This window comes from Triticum aestivum, chromosome 5B (genome assembly GCF_018294505.1).
Source record: "Triticum aestivum cultivar Chinese Spring chromosome 5B, IWGSC CS RefSeq v2.1, whole genome shotgun sequence".
Lineage (NCBI taxonomy): Eukaryota > Viridiplantae > Streptophyta > Magnoliopsida > Poales > Poaceae > Triticum > Triticum aestivum.
In genome coordinates this window covers 150,527,955-150,553,846 of record NC_057807.1, presented here as the reverse complement: position 1 = coordinate 150,553,846, position 25,892 = coordinate 150,527,955, and positions in this window count along the sequence as shown.

The following is a 25,892-nucleotide window of genomic DNA, read 5'->3' as shown; positions in this document are numbered from 1 at the left end:
TCCCGTTAGCCACCTCGGCGAACAGACTCTCATCCTCAAACTCAATCACGAGGTTATAAATCTGGCCTCGATATGCCCACTTGACCACCTCAGGCACGTACTCAATATCCAGAACACTAACCAGCAGTCGGGCTGAGCTCTGGTAAAGTTCATATCCACTCGCTCTGGTCTCCCCACCATAATACCCAAACTAGCCACAACCCTAGCATCCTGCATCGGCTTCGAGGGAGCCGGGAAAAACGTAGCCAAACCTGATTCAGAGGCTTACCCTGAGGCTCAACCCTCTTCCACTCATGAAACTAAAGGACACAATCTGTACCCGGCACTTTGCACATCCCAAAACTCATAAGTCTCTGTAGATCCTCAACTGAAGGGAACTCAACCCTAAATAGTTTTTCCTCGAGACTAACAAGCTCCCACTGGAAGTTACCTGGAGCTAACTCCTTCAGCCTCTGCACAATCTGTGTCTCAGAGACCGCTCATCTGGTGACTTTGACTATCCCAATAGTCAAACTCAGGGTCTCGTCAGGAACCTCCCTCTCAGTAGGAGACTCAAAGAACGTGAGTTCAGCATAGACACTCCATACATCATGAGAGACGGTGCCCGATCTCGCAAAAACGGACAATCCCCCATATCATGTGCCGGTTTGCCACAAGTGCCACAAAGTTCAGCCACACACTCAGCAATAAAATGACCCTTCCCACCACATCGATAGCACAACATTTTCTCTTTCTTACGCGCCCACTTGGACGCCCTCTCCGACTTAGCCCTGTCTGTCGCCTCCACTGACGCTGTCAACACGGACCCATTCCTGGGTATCTCAGCATTAGCTAGCGCCGACACCACCTCCATAGCCTGACCTGACAAAACCGGCTCCTCAACAAACCCATCAACGGCCATCTGCTCAACAACAGGCGAAGGAGGCTGTCGTGGGCGGTACCGGCCACCTCGACCACCTCGACCACCACGATGACCGCGGAAACCACCCCGCCGTCGATAGCCCGGGCCAGACGCCCCCTCAACAAAACCTCCCGGGGGTCCCATAAACGATCGCTCCATCGAGCCATCGCTCTGCCAAGCATATCCTCGACCACCACCCGTCGACGAGGAGCCACGGTGCTGACCAACCCGCATTGAATCCATCATCTCCCCACTGACCCCGGGGCGCGGCAGAAGTACCTCCAACACCGGAGTTTTAGGCGGAGGCTGTGCCTGCTTCTGCATCGTCCCAGCCCTGCTCTGCGTAGGCTTGGCGACTAGGTGAGGCGGCGGGACCGGCCTCGGCTGTTGCCCGATCGTCAACCCCGGGTTCCCCGACGCAGGCGGCCTCGATGCGGCGCTGCCCCGGCCCGCAGCGGCATTCCCAGCCATGCCAGGCGCCGAAGGACGAGGCCCAGGATTCTGCCCACCGCGCCCGACCGCATGACTCGTAGCCGAGCCAGTCGCCGGCGGGCGGGCACCGGGCAACGAGACACCACTATGGCCCGCAGCCGCATCGGCCGTCGCTATGCTCTGACCCGCAGCCGTCACCACCGGAGGCACCCCTTCACGGCCAGACCCAGGGACCGGTGGCGGCACCGCGCCCCGGCCACCACCAGCGCCCAACGGCGGCGCTACCCCGGCGCGTCCTGTCCCGGAGGGCAGTGGGGGATTTTTCCCCGGCGGCAGCGCACCACCGCGGCCCGCCATAGCCCCAAGTGGAAGAATTCGCTGAGCACGACCACCTCCAGCAGAACGAAGGCGCGGACACTGGCGACGATACACCCTAGTGCGCAAGGAAGAGGCTGGGGACGACGTCGATCGATCGCTGCATGCGACGATTCCCACATTAGCGATCGGGACTGGACCTGACTGGGCCTCATACCCAACAGTTCCCGGCCCACTGATACACTGCAGCCCGTCCTCCACACCCAGCCCACTTCGGGCCAGGAGCGTTTTCAAATGCTCCTGGCGAGCCGCCTGGATCGGGATCACCATGACCACTGGCTTCGCCGCCGCGGCCACCTCCGGTGCCGATCTAGGCCCTGCCCGGCATGTCTTTCTTCTACTCTTCACCGTCATCCACGAGTCCGGCCGAATCAGATCAAAAAGCATTAGGTTCGGAAGCCGTACCTTAGGTAGGGGGCCCTTCCATGGCCGGACCGCCGCCGCCGCTGTCCTCCGATGAACCACACGGCGAAGAATCTCCTTCTTATCTCCCGCGTGAAGCCGAACCCTAGCCGGATCATTGGGAGGCAGAACCTCGTCTATCGTAGTTGCCACTTCATCTTCGTCGTAACCTACACTCAAAAAAATCACACAAGAAATCGGAAGGCATCGGCGATGGCGGAGATGGCGGCGTCGCATCCGCGTCCTCTTCTCCATCGTCCTTGTCGTCGTCGACGAGGGCCCAGAACCGGCCGCCCACCCGCCAATGGTCACCGGAGGGTGGAGGCGGAGGCCCCGTGGTCGCCCCGCCCGCCGCACCTCCAATCGCCCTCTCCTGCATCCTTGCATCAGTGTTCCTCGAATAAGCTAAACTGATCTTGAGATGATGTACATAACTGATTTCTCGAGTGTGTGCCTATGGAAATAGTTATATGTTCATACATATAATATTTTGTGGTTCATTTCAAGTGGCATACATTTTGTTCGTTTGATGAACTATTATAGAAATAAATGCATAACTAATTTGGGACTGATCTTATGATTGCGGGTGTGATTTAATTTTTTGTAACTTCTTCATGAAGTTTGCATCAACTTGAGTTATCTTTCCCCCGCAAAAAAAAACTTGAGTTATCTTTGAAAAGGATTTATTTTTCTAGTAATCCCTAACAAAATGAGTGATAGGGAAGCATGCATATAATTACCATAGCATGAATAAGACTTGCCTCTTTCTTACCGCATCATAACATCATTCGTGCAGGTTTGGAAAGCTTTTCGCCAGTTATGTTGTTTCCCATTCGCTAGAGCTGGAAGGGTACGTTATTTGCTTCATTATCATCCTCAAGTCATGTTACTTGTGATTTGCAATTTTATTTTGTGAACCTTTATAGACCCAGATGATAATGGTTTTATACCTAGTTTGAATTATAGAAATGTATGTTTTTTGTTGTACGGTATTAGAAATTCTTGCAAAACAGAGGCCCCATTAATGACACGAGTGATGCTACCAAACTCCCTTTTACTTCCATTTGCCCTTAATTTCATAGGAACTTCATTATCCACTCTAATACCTTTTCTGTCCTAATACTTAAGTCATGTCATATCCCTTGAGTTTGTTTGTTTCCCCTATCTTCTACCAAACAATAATTCATGCAATTTTCATTTATGTTTAGTAGGATGGTATGACATGGCAACTCACATCAATTTGAATGGTATTGTCCTGTTGAAGTTTTACAATGTAAAGTAATGATTTAATGTGCATTTTAAAGTTTTCACTCTTAAATGATATATTTGAATGGTAACTTGATCACATCAACCTTAGGCCATGTGATCAAGTTGCCGAGAATCAATCTCTTTTCGGAAATTATGTGCATTTTAAAGTTTTCACTCTTAAATTTGAATGGTATTGTCTTGTTGGGTAAATTTAATGTAAAGTAATGATATATTTACATGTGATTAATAGTATATAGCTGGGCTGAGGGATTGAAATATGAAACCTCAAGTCATGTTTGCCGTGTGCTAGAATCAATCTCTTTTTGGAAATTATGTGTTGTTTGAAATTCAAGTATTTAAATTAAATATAAAATATTGATATTCATTCTTTTAGATTTTGTATTGATAAATTGAGCAAGCAATAATGAAAATGAGCAGGGGTTAAGCAAGGACCTAGAACATTCCAATGGCTACGGGGTTCTTTCGAGCTAAGGGGTTAAGGGACTAAACTCGGCAGATACATAAGTTTGCGAGCTCCCGATGAAATGAACTTGGCAAAAGATCACAACTGGCTTTCAGAGTTTCCAGGATCGTGTTTGGTATGCATAATCTGTTTGCCATGCATTACAGCCCTAGCCCGCCATATCGATCCTTGCAAAGTTAAGCTGGTTGATTTTTTTGCGTAAAGAATTACTAGAAAAGACTCCAAAACTCCAGACAAGCTCGGGGGCTACTGATGGTACAATATACTGAGGGTAGCCCATCGATTGGGAAGCCCGATAATGGGCCGGCCTCAGGGCCGAGGAGGCCTACGCCGGCCTTGTTTTAGTGATCAGTCCAGGGGCCTGGTTTGAATATGCGAGGCATGATCTTGGCGTGCAATCCAAGAAGCCCACATCGCTAGGTCGATTATGATGTCTGTAAAACCCTAGCTTCCATCCCCTTTATAAGGCGAGGCTAGCGGTAGCTCAAGGCACATGTTCCATTATACATAGACCTCAGTAGTATTCATCATCCTCCACTGTAACACCCTCTCACAAGGTGCTCGCACATCAATTCAAACAAAGCAACAGTAGGTTACGACGTCAACTATGAGGGTCCAAACCTGGGTACAACCTCCGTGCGAACTTCCATATGGTACGTTCGGCTACGCTCTCCACCCAACTGAGGGCACTGACGGTTTTCTAGACTGCCAGCCCGACTCCCGCCTAACCCCCCCCCCCCCCCCCTAGCCGGTAGTTCTTCTTCAATCTCTAAGCAACCATGGGTGAAAATTCTCTTTGCCCAACTTTGTTTTTGTGGACCAGAAAAAAGGTGAGAGAGAAGTTTGTTGGGTCTAACCCTAGCTAGCTCTCTAGAAACGCAGGTAGAATAAGAAGTAAGCGCACATAGATTTTGTGGCGACGTACGCCTCACTGCCAAACAACTTTTTTTTCCAGTTTGAACTGATACACCACACCAGCGATTAATGAAAAAGGCTTTCGCCCCGCTTTATATATAAAGCAATGGCCACCACAACTCAGATACAAACGCACGCCACCAAACACACGCACAAACCCAAGGCTGGATACATGGGCGCTGAGCGCAGCAACACTACCCCTAATACTACAAGAGCAACCGGAGTTCTCAACCGTGGATGTCGGCGTTCTGGGAACGGGGGTCCCCAGACTTGCCTGCCTGCGGCCTGCAGCGTGGCTCGAGTGGGGGCCCAGTGCAGCCCAGCTTCATCAGCTCAAGCTCAAGACCCTCGCGAGGGGCCAAGCCTCGCGGGGCGGACGACAGGAAGCTTCCTCAGGAGCAGCCTCATCAGGCAGGCTCGCGAGGAGGCGGAGAGATCAAGGCAGGGTACCTCGCGAGGAGCCCGTGACGCAAGCCATGACGGCAGGATGGAGGTCATCGTGGAGCCCAGGACGGCGTCATCTTCAGAGCCTTTGGCAGCCAAAGACCAACTTTAGTCAGGATAAGTGTACTAGATGTTCCCCTTCAAAATGGCCAATTGTTGGCGCCCTTCCCGCTCATTATTTGGGAAGAGGCCCAGGGCCTCCCTCTATAAATAGAGCTAGCCACCACAGGGCAAGGGGACGGATCGATCAGAGAGAGAAAGAGAGAGAAGCGACTGAACTCACCCAAGTAGTTCATCGCACCAGCTCAAGAGCAGCCCCTCGCGAGGCTGTTCTCCCTTTGTATTGTTCATCATCGGCCCCTGAGGCAATCCACCACACCACACACTAGAGTAGGGTATTACACCACAATGGTGGCCTGAACCAGTATAAATCTCGTGTCCCTTGTGTGTTCTTCCTTCTAGCTTAGATTCCTTGCAAGCCATCGAGACGCGAGTTGGTAGGGGAAAGATCTTCGTGCGCACCCCAGAGTTCGAACCTCAAGGCTCTGCCGGAACCCTAAATCCGACATTTGGCGCGCCAGGTAGGGGTGCGCCGGAATCTTTCTTCCGCTGTCCGCGTGTGATCTTCCGTCGTATCCATGGCTGACGCTCGCCGGGCTCGCGCCGAGCGTCGGTCTGCTCTCGTCACCCGTGTCGCCCAGACGGCGCCCGTCGGCAGACGCCCCCGTCGTTCCCCGTCGCCTGCCGCCAACGCCGCCACCGGCCCAGCGGGGAATGAGCAGCAGGCCTCATCCCTGCATCCTTCGGTGCGGCGGGAAGGCCGCACCGCCACCCCGTCGCTGACTCCAGTCGGTTCATCGTCCCACGCCCGTTGCGCCCCCACGGACGCGCACGCTGCGCTGCTCCTGGCGCGTGAGCTCCTGCACTACCGTCCCGTCGATGACCTCTACAAGGACTAGCTCGCCCGCATCACTGAGCTCGTCAGCGCCACAGGGGGCTCTCATATGCCCTCTCTCTCGCTGCCTCTCCCTCCATCCTGCACGGGAGGCGTGGATCAAGAGGTGCCTTCGCCACCTCCTCTCCAAGAAGGCGCCTTAGCTCCGAGGCGCGCAGCCCTAGGGCGAGACCCACCGCATCCGGCGCCTGCGCGACAAGAAAGGAGCTGCCAAGAAATCCCTCGTCTCCAAGAAGGTGCCCGCGTGCTCCCAGCACCGGTGCGCCATGACCGCATCCTTGCGCCACCACGTCAAGACCCCGTGCTGCTCCAAGCGGCGGTGCGTGGGGATTTCCAGGAGCAAGCCCCGCATCATCCGAGAGCTCCGGTGGCCACTGCAGGCTGCTGCGTCTTCACCGCCGAGCTGCGTAGCGTCGCATGGCCAGGCAAGTTCAAGCCTAACCTGCCCCCTCGCTACGACGGCACTGCAGACCCCGCGGAGTTCCTACAACTCTACGAGTTGGGCATCGAAGCCGCCAACGGGGACGAAAAGGTCATGGCGAATTGGTTTCCCATGGCGCTCAAGGACGGTGCCCACACCTGGCTCCTAAACTTGGCTCCTGGCACGATCTCCTCCTGGGACGAGATGCGCACTCGCTTCATCGCCAACTTCCAAGGCACTCGCGACCGGCCTCCAGCCATGAGTGACCTGCGCCGCATCAAGCAACAGCCAGGAGAGACCCTGCAGAAGTATATCTAGCGCTTCAACAACGCTCGCCTCAAGATCCCCAGGGTGACTGAGGAAGCCATCATCTCAGCCTTCTCCGATGCCGTGCATGACATCAAGATGAAAGAGGAGCTAGCAATCCATGAAGACCTGTGCACATCCCTGGAGTTGTTCAACTTGGCAACCAAGTGCTCCAGGGATGAGGAAGGGCGCCTCTCCCTCCTCAAGCTTACGGCTGCCGATCCAGAAGAGAAGAAGCCCAAGGTCAAGGACGTGAAGCGTAAGGGGGCTGCTGTGCTCGCAGCGGAGCCAGACACCAAGCGAGGCAGGGATCAGCCTGAGTCATCCAAGGGTAGCCGGTACTGCGTGTACCACGACCTCCACACCCACAACACCAATGAATGCCAAGAGCTCAGGGTTGTGCGAGATGGGCGTATCGGCCGACGCCCCGAGCGCAATGATCGGGGCTATGGCCGTGGAGGAGGAAGAGGCAGAGGACGATGGGAAGACCGTGGCCCTCGCCAAGGGTGGCGTGACCGGCCTCGCGAGGACCGCTGGCAGGACCAGCCTCGCGAGGGAGGTTGGAGGGATAAACCTTGTGAGGATCGCCCGCACGGCAACACAAGCCTCCCTCCTCTGCCACCACCGCCAAGGAGGAATGAAGACCATCATCAAGACGAGGGGGCTGGGGGCTTCCAGGAGCCTCGCGCAATCGCTTGCATCCTGGGCGGCGCTCAGGCCCCAGCCTCTCAGCGCATCTTCAAGCAGTTTGCTCATGAGGTGAACGCAGTCCTCCCCAAGCTTGAGGCCACGCGCCCCCTCAGGTGGTCTGCGTGCGCTATCACGTTCAGCTCAGCGGATTAGCTCAAGTGCGCAGCAACGGCCGGTGTCCTCCCAATGCTTTGTTCCCCAGTCACCAGCAATGTGCAAGTCACCAGGACCCTCATCGATGGCGGAGCAGGGCTCAACATCCTATCCGTCGAGACATTCAACAATCTCCAAGTGCCATATGATCAGCTTCAGCCGACCAAGCCTTTCTCAGGAGTCACTGACGGTTCCATTGTTCTGATAGGGCAAGCTCGCCTTCTTGTCACCTTTGGGCAGCGCAACAACTACCGCACCGAGCTCATTGACTTCGACGTCGCCCACATTCGCCTGCCATACAATGCCATCCTCGGGTACCCAGCCCTGGCCAAGTTCATGGCAGTGACTCACCATGGCTACAACGTCCTCAAGATGCCAGGAAGCGGTGGAATCATCACAATCCCCTATGAGGAAAGGGATGCAGTGTGTTCTCTTGAGCGTGCTTTCCAAGCCGCGGCAGTCGAAGACCCATATCACAGGAGCGGGAACCTCCCTGAAGCAGTCCCTAAGAAGAAGAAGGCTTCACCTGGCCCAAACCCTCAGGAGGCAGGCACCTCTAGAGGCGTCGCGTCAGGATCCGCGCCCGTTCAGGGGGCGCCACCCTCTGTCGCATAGGAAGGCACGCCCGACGCCCACCTTAGGCAGGGCTCGTGGGCTCTTTCTTGGAGAGCCACCGACTTTGCCAAGCTCACGAGGGAGGCGCTCGGGCACCACTTTGAGGCGTGCTTCAAGGCGCGTTTCCCTTAGGAAGGTATGCGGCAAGGAGGGCCAAACCCTCAGGAGTTCATCGCGAGGAACACTCAGGAGCTACAGGAGTCAAGAGTCATGCGCGGCAGCCGCCGCCTACTCGCCGCAGCCCCCCATCCAGGCGAGGAGGGCGGGCTGCGCGTCTGCATCGACGTGCCAAGGCTCAACCGAGCTGCGTCTCAGGAGCGCTTCTGGCCTTCACGCATGGGGCGTTGCGAGGGTCCACCTCACAGCTACATTCGCATGCCTTTCGGCCTGCCGAACGCGGCCGCTGCTCATCAGCGCCTGCTGAGGAGCATTCTGGAGGCTCAGGAGGTCAGCCATCACGCGGTCCTGGTGGAGATGGAGATGGTCCTCGAAGATCCACCCGTGCCCCCGGAGCCTCCCGAGGCTCCAGGCCCCGGAGGCTCGGCTTCCTCACCGCGCGTCATCCGCTGCTTCAGCATCCCTTCATCTTCAACGGTATCAGGTGACATCTTTCAAAGTTCCATCTTCAGCTGGGAGCGCCCACATGGCTGCATCATTCCCAGGTCGCGTGGGTCCGTCCCTGCGGCATGTATCCGTTTTCCTCATGTCCTTTACCTACCTTGTTGGGGGCACCCCTTGGGCTGCATTATCCCCAAGCTGCTCGGGCCTGACCCAGTGGCGTTTGCTTTTTCTGCATCTATCTGAAATGGATTTGCTCCTCCGCGCTTAACCTGATTCCCATGGTTATCGCCTGCTGCTTATCGCGGACCTCTCCACTCTCATGCAAAGCGCTTGCACGTTAAAAGGGGGGTGCCTGAGCATCGCGACTCATGGACTCTTACTGGCTCTCCAGCCCTCACCCCTGGCCTTGACCCACGGCATCGCGACCTGTCATACCAGCGGCGGCTGAGCTCGCTCGAGGGCCGGGGCCTGAGGACGTAGAGCATTTGCATTCTAACCACCCTGCAGGGACACACCATTGATAAAAGGCCCAGAGCCAGGTGCAACCCGCCTCGAGGTAGGGCCTCGTGAGTCCCGCGCTGGCTCACGGGTGCCCAGATACAGCTCTCCTAGCCCTACCGTGTCGTCCACGTGTCAGGGCGGGGCTGTACACACCCCGGGGGCTCCTCTCGGAGGGGAGCCCCCTCCCACGCACCAGTGGAAGCACCATGCTCCGCGCTGGCTGATGACACTGCCGAGGAGCGGCTATACCCGTACACATACAGAAGCGCTATGCTCCGCGCTGGTGATAAACAACTGAGGGCGGCCCACGGCCGTATCAACCTCAGGGAGCCCAGAGCTCAGTGTCTGGCACCATCGCAACGCCTCCCCTCGGGAGTGCCGCGCGAGGGGGCTGGACACGGGGGCTGCGCCCGGGCCACGCCCGAATGCACGCCACCCAGCCAGGTCCCTCGGACCTGGTCGTCGCGCGCCCCTCCCCGAGCGGAGACAAGATATGAAAAATCGTTAGAACGTCAAGGGGGACTCCTGAGCATCGCGACTCAGGAGCCTAACTGGTCACGTAGCCCCTCACTCCTTAGTCCCGTCCTGGTTTCTGGTCGGGGCTAACGGCGGTTGAGGTATGCGCGGGGCCGGGCCCTGCCGACGTAGAACGACAAATGCACTCCTATGCCTCCCTTCCCTACTTGATGTTTGTGAGTCAAGGGGGACTCCTGAGCATCGCGACTCAGGGGCCTAACTTGCCACATAGCCCCTCACTCCTTAGTCCCGTCCTGGTTTCCGGTCGGGGCTAACGGCGGCTAAGGTATGCGCGGGGCCGGGCCCTGCCGACGTAGAACACAAGCAAATAGGAGGGAAAAATGCAAATTCCAGGGAATTCAAAAGCAAATATTACAAGCCATAGATTGTTTCACGAATGCCAAACACAAGTTTCAACGCCTCCACGAGGCATGGTGCATGTTGCAGGAATTAAAACAGGACAAAAGCCGCGAAGGGATCACTTCCCAGTGGCGCCGCCACCTGTGGTGGAGTCACGCTGGGCGGCTCCGCCTCCTAAGGCCTCGGAGCTGGCGGCACCACGCCCGGGCAAGGTGCTGAACGCGCGGAACCTCCCTAGCAAAGCCTCGGCTCGGCCTTTCACAACCTCAGCAGCAGCAGCGGCAAGGTCGCTGTTCATAGGTTCCAGTAGGCTGTTGAGGTCGACGTTGGGGTCGTGAAGGTAGATGTGGCTGAGGACACGCGTCAGCGCTGCAGAAGACAGGGCACGTGCCTCGGCCTCAACCATAGGACCAAGGCCGCCCACGACATCTTCAAGCGCATGGACCAGGAAGGGAAGCAGCTCGGCGGGGCCGTCCTCTGCGCCAGCCAACGGCTTCTCTAAGCCGCCCTCATAAAGCATCTTCAGCGCGGCGTGAGCTTTCTCCTCCAGCTTGGCGAAGGCCACTCGATCCTCGGCCAGGACCTTCGCCTTGCCGTCTAGCTCGGCCCTCTCCACCTTCAACGCCTGCTCCAGTGTCTCCAACCGGCCATGACGGTCGTCAAGCTCGGTGTTCCGGTCCCTGACGGCAGCTTCTCGAGCCTTCATCTCCTCCTCCTTCTCCTGGCGGAAGCGGACCTCCTTCGCGAGCTCGTCGCGCAGGCCTTGCAGCTCGACCTCCAGGGCCTTGCAGCGGCCCCGGGCGTCTGCAACGTCGCCCTGGGCAGCATCACGAGCGGCCTTGGCCTGGGAGGCGGCTTGCTTCTCCTTATCGGAGGCAGACGCAGCCTGGCTCAGCGCCACTCGGACGGAGGCGGCAGAACGGGCCCAGCCATAAGCTAGCTCCAGGCGCCCGACCACCAGGCGGGGGTCCACGCTTCGAAGATCCTCCCGTAGCCGGCTCAGTTCGTTGGCAGCCTGGTCCAGGATGGCAGAGAGATCAGAAGAGACGGGAGCCGGTGGAGCAGGCAGAGAGGACGGCAGTGTGATCACGACTTGGGAGGAAGGAGCCCCTGGGCCTTGGACACCTCAGCGGCAACATCAAGCGCAGGCACCTCTAGAGTCAGCGGGGCCATGGGAGCTGACTCCTCGCCAGAGTGTCCCTGCTGGGCTCGCGAAGATGATCAGGCAGGAGAGGCGCGAGCCTTGATGCCTCCTTTCCCCGTAGATGAAGGCGCTGCCCCGGCAGACGAACTCGCCTCAAGCAGGGCCGTAGAAGCCCCTTTCAACCTTTTCGCTGCAGGTGCCGGCCTGGCCAAAAGAATGCAGACGTCAAGCCTTGGCGGCAGAAACAAAGCAAAGTGCGGATCGAACACTTACTGGTCATCATTCACGGACTCAAGCAGCCTCCGGCCGAACTTGAAGCCCGAGAGCCTACAGCTGGGGTCAGCCTTGAGAGGCCCGGAAGCAGAGGGCGCGTTGGGAAGGCCGGAGCTGGCCTCAGACCGCCCCGGGACTAGAGCAGACCCTGGGAGAACCAGCCCCGACCTGCCCTTCCTCAGGACCAAGGGAGAGTCCTCCCCTCCTCGCCTGGCACCGGCCTCGTCGTCGTCCGGCATGGAGCGGAGGGCGTGGGACATGCGCCGAGGGAAGGACTCCCCCGACTCCTCGTCAGTCGCCTCAGAGTCAGACTCTTCCTCCTCCTCCTCCTCCTCCTCCTCTTTCTCCTCACTCCCGCTGGAGTCACCGGAGGACACGTTCACCGTTGCCAACGCCGCCAGATCCCCGGGAGCTTCTACGGGCACCAGCCCCTCACCGTTGAAGGTGGGCATGGCGTTCACCACCTGCTCCCAGTCGCCGCGAAGGAACAGGGGGACGGGAGCGCCCACCGGGCTCGCCACGTCTCCCCTGACCAAGGAATGGAGAGCCGCGACCAGATCTTCATCGGCTAGGGCCTCAGATCTTAGGCGAAGGGCGGCGTCCGCTTCCCCAAGCCTCCACAATGGAGCGAGTGCTCCCGGAGTGGAGCCACCCGATGCTCCAGGAACTCCCTCAGGAGTGTGGCCCCGATCAGCTTCACCGCCCCCAAGTTGCCTGGCCTCAGGTCCGCGTTCATCCTCTTCAGCACCACCTTCGCACGAGGGTCGACAAGCTCCGCGTGAGACCACGCATCAACAGCCTTGAGCTGCCCTGTAGGCAGCACCAGTCGGGGGTGGATGCGCCCAACATCCACCATGACCCACTTGCTCCGAAAGCCTTCGATCCTCTTCCCAGGCTTCGAGATGGCATTGGAGTTGGAGTATGCAATAAAGCTTGCGCATGCAGTGATGTGGGGACGAGAAACCCGGAGGTAAAAGTAATGACGTAGAAAGGCCACTGAGGGCCTCACTCCAACATGAGCCTCACAATAGTAGGCGAAAATCGGCAGGAGAAGAACAAAGTTGGGGTGGAGGTGCAGAGCTTGCAAGTTGTATTGGCGAAGAACAGCAAAGAAGAACTCGAAAAAAGGAGGCACCGGACCGGCGATGATGGTGCTCACAAAGAGTGGGTAGAAAGTGCTCCCCTTGCCTTCAGGCTGGTCGGAGCCGACCTTGAGCACAGTCACTCCCTCGTTGCCCTGCGCCACCGTCATCAGGCGCGTGAGGGCGAGATTCTTCTCCGACACATTCGGGGGATCCAGAGCCAGCGAGTACCAGGCCTCGGTCGGGGTCTTGCGAGGCGCCATGGCTTGCCGGGCGGAAGGGATTGAGACAGATCTGGAGGATTTCAGAAGCAAGAAGGAGAAGAGCGAGAAAGGGGACCTGGAGCAAGGCGAGCGAGAACAAAGCAAGCAAGTCTGGCCCGGGCACCTCTTTTTGTCAGATGGACGGTTGCCGAGGCGTCGTGGGGAAGCGGAGACGCCCACGTCCAATCAATCGCCATGCGGCGCCCAAGGCCGCAAGCTGTTGGGGCCCGCGGCGCTTCGCACTTGCCCCTTCGCTTCTCTGCTAAGCCAAGTCCGGGCGCGCCTTGGGCCCGGGGCCTACTGTCGGCGTTCTGGGAACGGGGGTCCCCAGACTTGCCTGCCTGCGGCCTGCGGCATGGCTCGGGTGGGGGCCCAGTGCAGCCCAGCTTCATCAGCTCAAGCTCAAGACCCTCGCGAGGGGCCAAACCTCGCGGGGCGGACGACAGGAAGCTTCCTCAGGAGCAGCCTCATCATGTAGGCTCGCGAGGAGGCGGAGAGATCAAGGCAGGGTACCTCGCGAGGAGCCTGTGACGCAAGCCATGACGATCGAGACCAGGCGGGCGCCGGCCTGCGCAGTGTCCTTGTTTCCCCTTCGGTGTAAAGGGGGCAAGCACAGGCCAAGGCATCAGGCAAAGGTTACCGTTTCGGTGCAACAAGACCAAGACCAGCAGAACGGCAGGATGGAGGTCATCGTGGAGCCCAGGACGGCGTCATCGTCAGAGCCTTTGGCAGCCGAAGACCAACTTTAGTCAGGATAAGTGTACTAGATGTTCCCCTTCAAAATGGCCAATTGTTGGCGCCCTTCCCGCTCATTATTTGGGAAGAGGCCTAGGGCCTCCCTCTATAAATAGAGCTAGCCACCACAGGGCAGGGGGACGGATCGATCAAAGAGAGAAAGAGAGAGAAGCGACTGAAGTCACCCAAGTAGTTCATCGCACCAGCTCAAGAACAACCCCTCGCGAGGCCGTTCTCCCTTTGTATTATTCATCATCAGCCCCTGAGGCAATCCACCACACCACACACTGGAGTAGGGTATTACACCACAATGATGGCCTGAACCAGTATAAATCTCATGTCCTTTGTGTGTTCTTCCTTCTAGCTTAGATTCCTTGCAAGCCATTGAGACGCGAGTTGGTAGGGGAAAGATCTTCGTGCGCACCCCAGAGTTCGAACCTCAAGGGTCTGCCGGAACCCTAAATCCGACAGTGGACACGCCAACGCGAAGAGAAGAAGCCACATATGACAAACCATGTGCTCCAAGGCGGCGCCTTCAGGAAGGTTACGACACCAGAGCGCCGTCACCGCCCGACCCGAGGATCAGAGTTTCCCCTGGACCAACACGACGTGCAATGAGAGCCACGACGACGCCTTCAAGAAGAGAGTGAGCTTCGCCGCCGCCAGTCCGTCCGAAGATAGATCAGGTTTTCACCCCGGCCAACACTCACCACCACCGGACACCATATACCAATGATCACGCCGCCCACATGACCATGGCCACCGGGCATCACCTAACCACGTGCTCTGCCCAAGAGCTCCGCGGAGCCACCACCAGGGCCGCCGCCCTGGCATCCAAGACCTGTACACCACCTCACTTGAGACCCACCGCTACCCCAACCGAAGATACGAGCGGAAAGGAACCGCCTTTCGCACCCCTGGGCTGCCCCCAACTCCGAAACCCAAAGGCCGGCCAAAATTGCCCTCCATCGACCCGTCCTACTGCCTGGCGCGAGACGAGCACGGTTCTGCTGCCGGGCGTGAGACGAGGTCGGTCCTGCTACCGGGCGCGAGACGAGCTCGGTCCTGCTGCCGAGCGCGAGTAGAGCGATGGACGCAGTCGGGGGAGAGCCGAACCTTCGATGAAGGCAGCAACCGGGCGACGAGGAGAGTGCCGAAGGTCGAAACGGGCCGCCTACTAACGAGCCGACGCCGGAAAGCTAGCCGCCGCTCCAGTCGACCCGCCGAGCTGCCGTGGAGCCGGCACGGTGAAGCCACCCCGACGCCGCTGACAGCCCGGACCGCAGCCACGCTGGGCCAGGGCCCCAAACCCGCGCTGCCGGCCGGAAAAAAGGCGAAATCCGGCCGGCACGCATCACCACCACCACCACCATGCCGCCAACGCCGCCGAGGCCTCCACCACGCGCAGCCGCCCTACCACCCACGCGGCCCAGGACGGCCAGCACCACCGCAACTCACCGACGGCGCGCGCCCATCAGATCCGAGCAAAGATGCCCCTCCGCCGTCAAAACGGCCAGCCGCCGCTCCTCCACCGCGAGGAAGACAGAGAGGAGGGGGTCGCCGCTCCCTGGGGCCGCCACCCCAGCATCCAGCGCCGCCGCGCCGCAGAAGAGGCCGGAGGGCTAGATCCGCGCTGGCGCGCAGCTCCGCGACGCACTCCTCGCCATCCAGGGCCGGCCTCTGCGCGCGACCGGAGAGAAAGGCCCGCCGCTGCCGGCAGCCGCACGGGCTTTGCCCGGCGGGGGCGTCCGACGGTGGAAAGGGGGAAGGGAGCAGGAGGGGGTGGCGGCGGCGGACGCGGGTCTTGGGCGAATTTTGTATTCAGAGGGCGCCCCGCACCAACGATTACATGGCCAGTTATAGGCAGACCCACGCCAAACTCAACCGGGTCTTCCGCACACCATCACGGCAACAAACTCCAATGACATCTGTGTGCACGTACACACAATATCTCCTCAGGACTCAGCCTCTTCTCATCCTGAGCCAACTGCTCCAGCGCATGACCCGTGCGGCCTTCATCCAAGCTTGCCGTGAGTAGTCAGTGCGCCCGCATCCAACGCCCTGGCCTGGCCCTACAGTGGCGGACTCCAACGCCAGCCTAGCTCACGCACCACCACGCTACACACGCGCGCGCGCACACACACACACACAACACACGCACAGACGCACGCTCGCTACGGCGTCTGGCACAACCAGCACAGACGCACACGCTAGTCACCACCACCGCCGTGTCTTATTCCTAATAAGGTTCATCATGGCAGCTGGTTGTGGTTCGATGTGTATATTAGAAGAAGGGAAAAAGATGAAAGCATGTGTCTAGGATCATTTATTTTGATATGAGTCAATGTTTGGACATGTGAAGATAACTAAACACACCCTTTTTTATGTTTCTATATTGTTACATAGAAAGCTACTTTTTTAGTTCACCTTCGTATGTTGTTTTAGTTCATCTTACAGGTCAAGGATCTGCCTTCATTTCAATGGATTCAGCAAAAAAATAGTTTCGGTGCTGCAGCTCACAACCACCTGCTGGTATAGGTTGCACCTTACAACAAAATCAGTTCATTTTTCTTCAGACAACACAAATATTTTTACACCAAACCTTCAAGTTTAACACTTAGAACGGAAGGGAGACATATTTTGCTCTTGAGACAAGAGACATAAGCAAGTTTCTTCGTATCTTGTGCTCAGTTCGTATGTTTGCTTAATGTTGCTATTTTCTGATTTCTTCATATAACTCAGAAAAATTCCGATAGACCCCCTGGAAGTTTTGGACACGGAAGTCCGGTAAGTTCAGAGAAGGTCAACATGAAAAAGTCCACTATAAACGGGGATGGCGACAACGACAGGCTTGACGATCTGCTAGCTTTTTTTTTGTTGAGAGAGAGAAGGTCAAAGTGATGCTCACTTGTTGCTCGCTTGAGACAAGCGAAACTTTGAATTGTGCTCTCTAAAAATATTTTGTTGAAACATGGCCAATTTTTTCAGGTTTTTTCTGTTGGTATATGTACGAGGTTGAACTATTTATTTTTTGAGTGAAGTTCAAACTTTCTACATATGTAGGTTGAGCCAATTTCCTATTTGTACATATGAAGTTGAACCATTTTTCCTGGTTACTGAACGAATCATTTGACAGAGAGTTCAAAAGGGCCAGTGAAGTTCAAATGTTTGATACAGGAAAGTGCACATCCTATATATTTTCACAACAAAATGTGAATGTCCAAAACTACGCTCATGTTCTATATTTTTGGTAGCACTAACATTTAAAAGAAAAAAAGTTTCATCCACAAGTTCACACATTACAGTCTCGGACGTAGTGTCTCGGACGTTCGAACGTTTGTTTCCGTGATGTTCATATATTGTCGTCTGGTACATGCAATAACTTTGAGAAAAAGTACACATGTTTTACACAGGAAAAGTTCACACGGTCAAAACCACTAGTTTATAGAAAAGAATCAAAAACAATTATACAATCTGAAAATTGTGCAAGCACTTATAAATTGTGCCAGCACAAAAAATAACAATATTGATGCTCAAACTTGCGTGCATTTTTTAGCACATTTTTTGTTTTGTTTGTATTGAGCTCATCAGATGTCATTTCGCCACCAAATTGTGCAAGCACCTACAAAATTTAGTCATAATCAAAGGCACTAAGTTTCAGATTTTTTTAGATTTGGTTTGCTATTTTTTTTCTAGTTTACTGTTGAGAGTGGGTGCAGTTTGCCTGGGTGTAGCCACAACTTTCCTAAAGGACGGGGTGGTGAATGCCATCAGAATGATGGTGTTGTGAACTAACATATCAGCATGTTCAAAAATGTAATTTATGAGTATAGTAGGCATACAAAAAATACAGTGAATCGTATAAGAATTTTCATTTACAACATTATCTTCCGGCAGAAATTTTACTCAGAACATGTGATATATGAAAGAAATTCAGGGGGACTGATTAGTGACTATAAATTTGCATATAGTACATACATATGATATATGTCGTTTGATAGATGAGTTGCCATCTTTTGAACATATCAAAAACTTCATATCTTAATAGAACACGAGAAATTGGTCATAAATGATAGAGCAGAAAGTTAAGTATATGTTATCGAATAAGTGTCTGGTTGTTTATTCGTTTGATGCTCCTGCAGGCTCAGTAATTTGAATGACTGGAAGCCTTTAAAGATAACTAGTCAAAGCATATCTAGGAAATCAGGGATGAACAATCTGCAACGAGGGTGATCTGAATATGGCATGTCATACTTTTGGACTAAAATATGGCTATATTTCATCCACTGCAATATCATTATATGAGGTTTGCACCATCTTATTTTTCAAGATATTTTTTACACTACTGAGAGTTTGCAATAAAAAAAAAAGAATCTAACATAGTGGTAAATTCATATGTGGAAGTAGAATGTAAATTAGAGCTGTGCTTACATGAACTATAAACCTGCCTAAGGTACAAATAGCATATCCAGAATCAATTTTCAGAAAAGCATGAAATGGGAGTTACGATCCCTGTACATGAGTAGTATGAAAAGTAGCTAGGCACACCGCACACAACACAAGCAATATAACTTGACACAATTAGTCCAGAAACACAGAACATCGAAGATGCAGATCCAGATGCACATACAATATTCCTAAGAAAGGCAGGTAAACATGCATATCTAACTAGTCTCCGTGCATACAAAACAGTGTCGTCGATCAGTCATGATTGAACCAAGGTATCCGTAACAAGAATTGAAGTAGTAAACGAAATCATTGCACTGTTTAGGATCACGAATCTGAAGCAAAACGCGAGATAAAATCATAATACTGCCGATATTTATTAATTATTCCCAGACATAGATAGTAAAATAGTCGATTGCAATCGGCAGCTTATATATGTGGCTCAGGGACTTGCCGGGGGTGGCGGCACATCACCTTCCACCCCCTCGGTATCTACATCAATCTCTTGTGAGGCTTCGGGAGGAGCAGGATCGGCGGCAGGCATAGGCAGCATGGCAAGCTGGTCCAGTGCAACCAAGATCACTTGGTGGGGCACTGGGGGAACAATCTGCATTTCTATGTCGAGCAGCGCTCCAACAGTTTCCAGCCTTTGCATAAGTGGGTCCGCATGAATTTGACCCTGTCTTAATGCCCAAGCCAATACGTCTGCTGGGTCTGGGTGTTGATCATCAACCGCTGGCACACTGGACAATGGGCATTAATTAGGAATCGCAAATACCTAGTAAGTAAGAAAACAATGATAAAGAAGAAACTTGAGCATCCAGGGGCTAACCTATTGACCTCAACGTTGGCAGCATCAGGGAGTACAACCTCTGGATTGCCGGCGGCACCAGCAGCAGCACCGAGCTCTGGCTTACTTGGGGAATTATCCATCGCAAAGCTATAATATGCATGGGATGGATCAAAGAATAAGTAAATCAAGCAGCAGGAACAAATAAGAACAGAAATAAATCAAGGACACTTTGCGATAGGTAGATAACCTGGACAAGCCCGTGACCGAGACCAAAAGTTGGATGTTGCAGATCAAAGAGAGGAACACCAGTGTTGTAGCAGCTAATGCGCTAGCGCTCTGTGGTCTCATGGAACCTTGCAAGGTTAGGGGTTCAGCTGGGATGAGAAATGGAAGATGGAGATTTATACAGAAAATCAAGGCAGTTTTGTAAACGCATTTAAATGCAATTTCTAGTAGTAGTACCAAATAAAGCACTTAATTTAGCACATTTAATACTGGTGGCATATATGTTTTAAATGCTACTCACCGACTGGTGCTAGCTAGGCCATTTAATACAATATATATAATTTCATACTCCATATAGCGATGGAACCTGTTATATCTTCTTAGAGCACGGTTAATAGTATAGCCAGCTGTTGGCTATATGTTAAGTACAATAGTTGCCTGTAACTATGTACTATTTTTTTTATACATGGTCCACCTCACTCTCTCACAACATGCCTAGGAGCACATGCTGCAGCCGGCTGTTAATGAGTAGTCTGCTTCCCTTCTCTCATCTCCCCTCTCTCCTCCAACTCATCTAAAATATAATATTTAAAGGCTTACGGCATGCCTACGTCATCCTATTGTACTTGCTCTTACAAAGATCCCAGTGGAGACCCTCAAAATACTCTTTTTTAGGAGAATGAGAGCATGGTTAATCATATAGCCAACTAACTATATGATGTTGTCATGTAATATATAGCCACCACTTATAGCCACTTATACAATAAGGTTAGCTAAAGTTGGATACACTAGTAGAAAAAGGGGCAAATCTGAGACACATTAGTGCCAGTTTGATTTTGAGCCGGCACTAATGTGTCCATTAGTGCCGGTTACAACGGCTAGCCGGCCGCTCTCATTAGTACCGGTTCGTGGCGAACCTTTAGCACCGGTTCGTGCCACGAACCGGTACTAAAGAGAGTGGTGGCAGGATGTTGTCAGTCTGGGCCCCTCTAGCACCTTTAGTACCGGTTCGTGGCACGAACCGGTACTAAAGGTCGACGTACATAAACCCTTCGTCCACCCGAGCTCGCTCTGTTCTTCCCCTTTCCCCTCACTTCCTCTGTTCTTCCCCTCTCTTCCTCGAGCTCCTCACAAATTTTGCCCAAAATTTGTCAAGATTTGAAGGCCCCCATCCATTCAAATGATCACAAAGGTTAGCAACTTTGTCCTTTCAACTCTCATTGCTAGATTAGCTCTTGCAATGCTTTGTATAGTGATTAATTTGGGAGGAATTATATGTTCTAGTATTTGATTTATATGTAATTTGAGGTCAAAAATAACACTTAGTTTGCATATGTAGGTGTGGTTTATTTAGTGCCTTCTAAATCTCCGTCGTAACCACCGTCGATCGCCCGCACCGTCCCATCGCCGGAACCACCTTGTGGTGAGGCTCTTATTCATGAATGTTTTACATTACCAAATTGATGTTTGTGTGATTTGGATATATAGTTACTCGTATAATTATCTTACCCGTACGTTGTTTGTTATACATAGTGCCATGGTTTTGATATCCGTCCCCGTCGGCCCTCGTCCTTGTTATGATTCGGATGTGGTATATTCTCTTTTAAAACTAGTTGTTGCATTTCGTGTTTATGACAAATTATGCCCATCAAGTTGACATAGATATTTTTATCTAGGAGGTATGTGAACCGGAAATTCCAACCGACCCTATTGTCGAGAGGTTAAATTTAGTTGAAAGAGAAAACGAGTATTTGAAAGAAAAATTGAAAAGAATTGAGGGGGAGAAGATGGAATTGGAGTTGCATGTTGCCGATGTCGTCGATGATCACAAGATCAAGATGGAGAAAATGAGGTTGAAGATTAGAAAGATTAGAAAATATGCCATTGATAGTGTGTCTTGGTATCATTATGCTGTTGGATCAATTGTTACCTTAGTTGCGATCTTGACCGCATTTGTTGTTGTATTTAAATTCTTTAGCTAGAGAGTTATTTTGTATGTTGCATTTAATTAAGTGTTGTATATGAACTTTATGTATGAACTTGTATTAATTTGGTCTATTCGGTGTTGTGTAATGAAGATGAGCCGACAATGGGTGTATGATGACCGATGCTCTCCCGAGTTCATTAATGGCGTGCATACTTTTCGGCTTGCCGCTGAGGCAAACAAGCGGGCGGATGGTTTTATGCCTTGTCCATGTGCTGGCTATAAGAATGGTCACAATTACTCTACGTCAAGAACCATTCACGTCCACCTATTTGAGTCCGGTTTCATGCCCCACTATAATGTTTGGACCAAGTACGGAGAAATAGGGGTTATGATGGAAGACAATGAAGAAGAAGAGGATGACGACGGCTATCCTGGCCATGGGTTCCCTGAATACGATGATACAACAATGGGGGAAGAAGCTGAGCCGACAATGCAGGAAGCAGCTGAAGAAGAGGCATCAGATGAGCCCGCTGATGATCTAGGTCGGGCCATTGCCGATGCAAAGAGAAACTGCGCAAGTGATTTGGAGAAGAAGAAGTTGCAGCGCATGTTAGAGGATCACAAGAAATTGTTGTACCCGAATTGCAAAGCTGACAAAAAATAGTTGGGCACCACACTGGAATTGCTGCAATGGAAGGCAGAGAATGGTGTATCTGACAAGGAATTTGGAAAGTTGCTGGTAATGATAAAGAATATGCTTCCAAAGGACAACGAATTGCCCGAGAGTACGTATGAAGCAAAGAAGGCTGTCTGCCCTCTAGGGTTAGAGGTGCAGAAGATACATGCATGCCCTAATGACTGCATCCTCTACCGCGGTGAGTACGAGGATTTGAATGCTTGCCCGGTATGCGGTGCATTGCGTTATAAGATCAGTCGCGATGACCCTGGTGATGTCGATGGCGAGCGCCCCAGGAAGAAGATTCCTGCCAAGGTGATGTGGTATGCTCCTATAATACCACAGTTGAAACGTTTGTTCCAAAACAAAGAGCATGCGAAGGCGATGCGGTGGCACGGAGAAGACCGTAAGAAAGACGGAAAGTTGAGAGTACCCGCTGATGGTTCGCAGTGGAGAAAAATCTAGAGAAAGTACTAGGAGGAGTTTGCAGGTGACCCAAGGAACGTATGGTTTGGTCTAAGCGGAGATGGCATTAATTCTTTTGGGGAGCAGAGCAGCAACCATAGCACCTGGCCTGTGACTCTATGTTTGTATAACCTTCCACCTTGGTTGTGCATGAAGCGGAGCTTCATTATGATGCCAGTGCTCAGCCAAGGCCCTAAGCAACCCCGCAACGACATTGATGTGTACCTAAGGCCATTAGTTGAAGAACTATTACAGCTGTGGAATGGAACAGGTGTACGTGCGTGGGATGAGCACGGAAAGGAAGAATTTGACCTAAAGGCGTTGCTGTTCGTGACCATCAGTGATTGGCCTGCTCTCAGTAACCTTTCAGGACAGACAAACAAGGGATACCGCGGATGCACGCACTGTTTGGATGATACGGACAGTATATATATTTGGATAGTTGTAGGAAGAATGTGTACCTGGGACATCGTCGATTTCTTCCGACAAGGCATCCCGTAAGAAAGAAAGGCAAGCATTTCAAAGGTGAGGCGGATCACCGGACGAAGCCTCGCCACCGTACTGGTGCTGATGTACATGATATGGTCAAGGATTTGAAGGTAATCTTTGGAAAGGGTCCTGGCGGACAACCTGTTCCGAAGGACGCTGACGGACGCGCACCCATGTGGAAGAAGAAATCTATATTTTGGGACCTGCCATATTGGAAAGACCTAGAGGTCCGCTCCGCAATCGACGTGATGCACGTGACGAAGAATCTTTGCGTGACCCTGCTTGGCTTTTTGGGCGTGTATGGGAAGACAAAAGATACACCAGAGGCACGGGAGGACCAGCAACGTATGCACGGAAAAGACGGCATACATCAGGGTCAGGCCAGCTACGCTCTTACCAAAGAAGAGAAGGAAATCTTCTTTGAATGCCTGCTCAGCATGAAGGTACCATCTGGCTTCTCGTCGAATATAAAGGGAATAATAAATATGGCAGAGAAAAAGTTCCAGAACCTAAAGTCTCATGACTGCCACGTGATTATGACGCAACTCCTTCCGGTTGCATTGAGGGGGCTTCTACCGGAAAACGTTCGATTAGCCATTGTGAAGCTATGTGCATTCCTCAATGCAATCTCTCAGAAGGTAATCGATCCAGAAATCATACCAAGGTTATAGAATGATTTGGTGCAATGTCTTGTCAGTTTCGAGTTGGTGTTCCCACCATCCTTCTTCAACATCATGACGCATGTCCTAGTTCACCTTTGCAAAGAGATTAACATTTTGGGTCCTGTATTTCTACACAATATGTTCCCCTTTGAGAGGTTCATGGGAGTCTTGAAGAAATATGTTCATAACCGTGCTAGGCCAGAAGGAAGCATCTCGAAGGGCCATGAAAATGAGGAGGTCATTGAGTTTTGTATTGACTTTATTCCTGACCTTAAGTCGATTGGTGTTCCTGAATCGCGGCATAAGGGCAGACTGGATGGAAAAGGCACGCTAGGAGGGCATCAAATAATATGTATGGACGGGCATTCTCTCACTGAAGCACACTACACAGTTCTACAAAATTCCGCCTTGGTGGCTCCGTATATGGAGGAACACAAGAATTTTCTACACTCCAAACACCCGGAGAAGTCTGACGACTGGATTACACGCGAACAAATGAGGACTTTTGCCGGTTGGTTGCAGAAACGTGCCCTGAATGATGGCGATATTCAAAATGACCTGTACTCGCTGTCCCAGTTACAATCTTCGAATATAATGACTTTCAAAGGGTACCAGATAAATGGGAATACATTTTACACGATCGCCCAAGATAAGAAGAGCACCAACCAAAACATTGGTGTCCGCTTTGATGCAACAACCAACACGGGAAAGGAAACATATTATGGTTACATAGAGGACATATGGGAACTTAACTATGGAGGTGATTTGAAGGTCCCTTTGTTTCAGTGCAAATGGGTCAATATGACACGAGGCGGTGTAACGGAAGACCCGTTGTATGGAATGACAATAGTGGATCTCAACAATCTTGCGTATGCAGACGAACCATTCGTCCCAGCCAATGATGTGGCGCAGGTTTTTTATGTGAAAGACATGTCTACCAGGCCGAGAAAAAGAAAAGATAAGGAAGCGAATGGATCATACGACGAGCCAAAGCGCCACATAGTTCTTTCAGGAAAAAGAAACATCGTGGGAGTGGATGACAAGATAGACATGTCAGAAGATTATGAAAAGTTTGATGAAATTGCTCCATTCACAGTGAATATTGACCCGAGCATCTAGTCAAATGATGAAGATTTTCCATGGCTATGGCGCAAAGGGACACACGCCAAGAAAAAGTTTCACACCCAAAGATCTGGGATGTGATCGGCTTCACTATCATCACTTTCTTCTGTGTTTCACACCCAGGAGGGAATCTCTGTAATAGTTAGGGTAGTTATGTGTTTTGGCATTTGAAACGCGAATAAATTTTATGTGCAAACAAATTCTTTCATGCATTTAATGATTTTTTCTAGCTAAATGACCCTGAAATTGAAAAGCATTTCAAATGAACTCAGAAAAGGTTGAAAGTTGGCATGGTATCATAATTTCATCCAAATAGCATGTGCAAAAAAGTAGAGAGGGTTACAGCAAAAACTGGATGCACTTCGTGTACAAAATGGACAATCTCTTTCGAAGTATCAGGGTTTCCGACGAAAACTCATCTGTTACAAATGCATTTCATTTTTTAAATAACCTAAGCATTACCAAATTGAATATAATGATAAAACACACTAATATTAAACATAAGAAAGAAGAATCACTGAAAAATCTTTTTTCAAAGTTAAGTTATTCACAAACTAGTGATTCACACAAATTTCAAATAATTCAAAATTTAAACTATTCAAATTTGAAAACTACCGGCACTAACAGAAAGTTTGTAGTTTTTTGTACCTAAAGCAAAAATATTCACAAAGAAACTCTAAATACAGCAAAAAACAACTCAAAAATAAATAAAACAAAAATAAATAAAGCAATAAAAATTAAGAAAATAAAAAGCCCGCCTACTGGGCCAAAGCGGCCTGCATACGACTAGAAACACAACCTTTTGTTGGGCCAGGATGCAGGCCCGCAAAGGCCCAGTAGGCCCACAAGGCAGCACAGAACAGGTAGGCCCAGTAGGCCTGCTTAGGAGAGGAGCTCGAGAGAGCTACCAGTGCGGTATCCCCTCGACTAGCGAGGTGGGACTAAACTTGCCGCACCGCACTGCGCCAGCGCACCCCCTATAGTACCGGGTGGTGGCTGCAACCGGTACTAAAGAGGGGGTCTTTAGTACCGGTTGGTGCCACGACTCGGTACTAAAGGGGGGGCGCTTCCCGCGCTTGGCCTGGCCAAAACAGACCTTTAGTACCGGTTGGTGGCTCCAACCGGTACTAAAGGTCCATCCTATATATACAACAGTTGAAAAAAATTCACTTTCCCTCTCTGTTTCTTCCCTCCGTCGCACCGCCCTGCCTCGATCGACGTCGTCCCTGTCGACGTTGCCGCCCCCGCCCCTCGTCGCCGACCCCGGCCGTCCCCGCCCCTCGTCGCTGCCCCGTTGACGTCGCCGCCCCG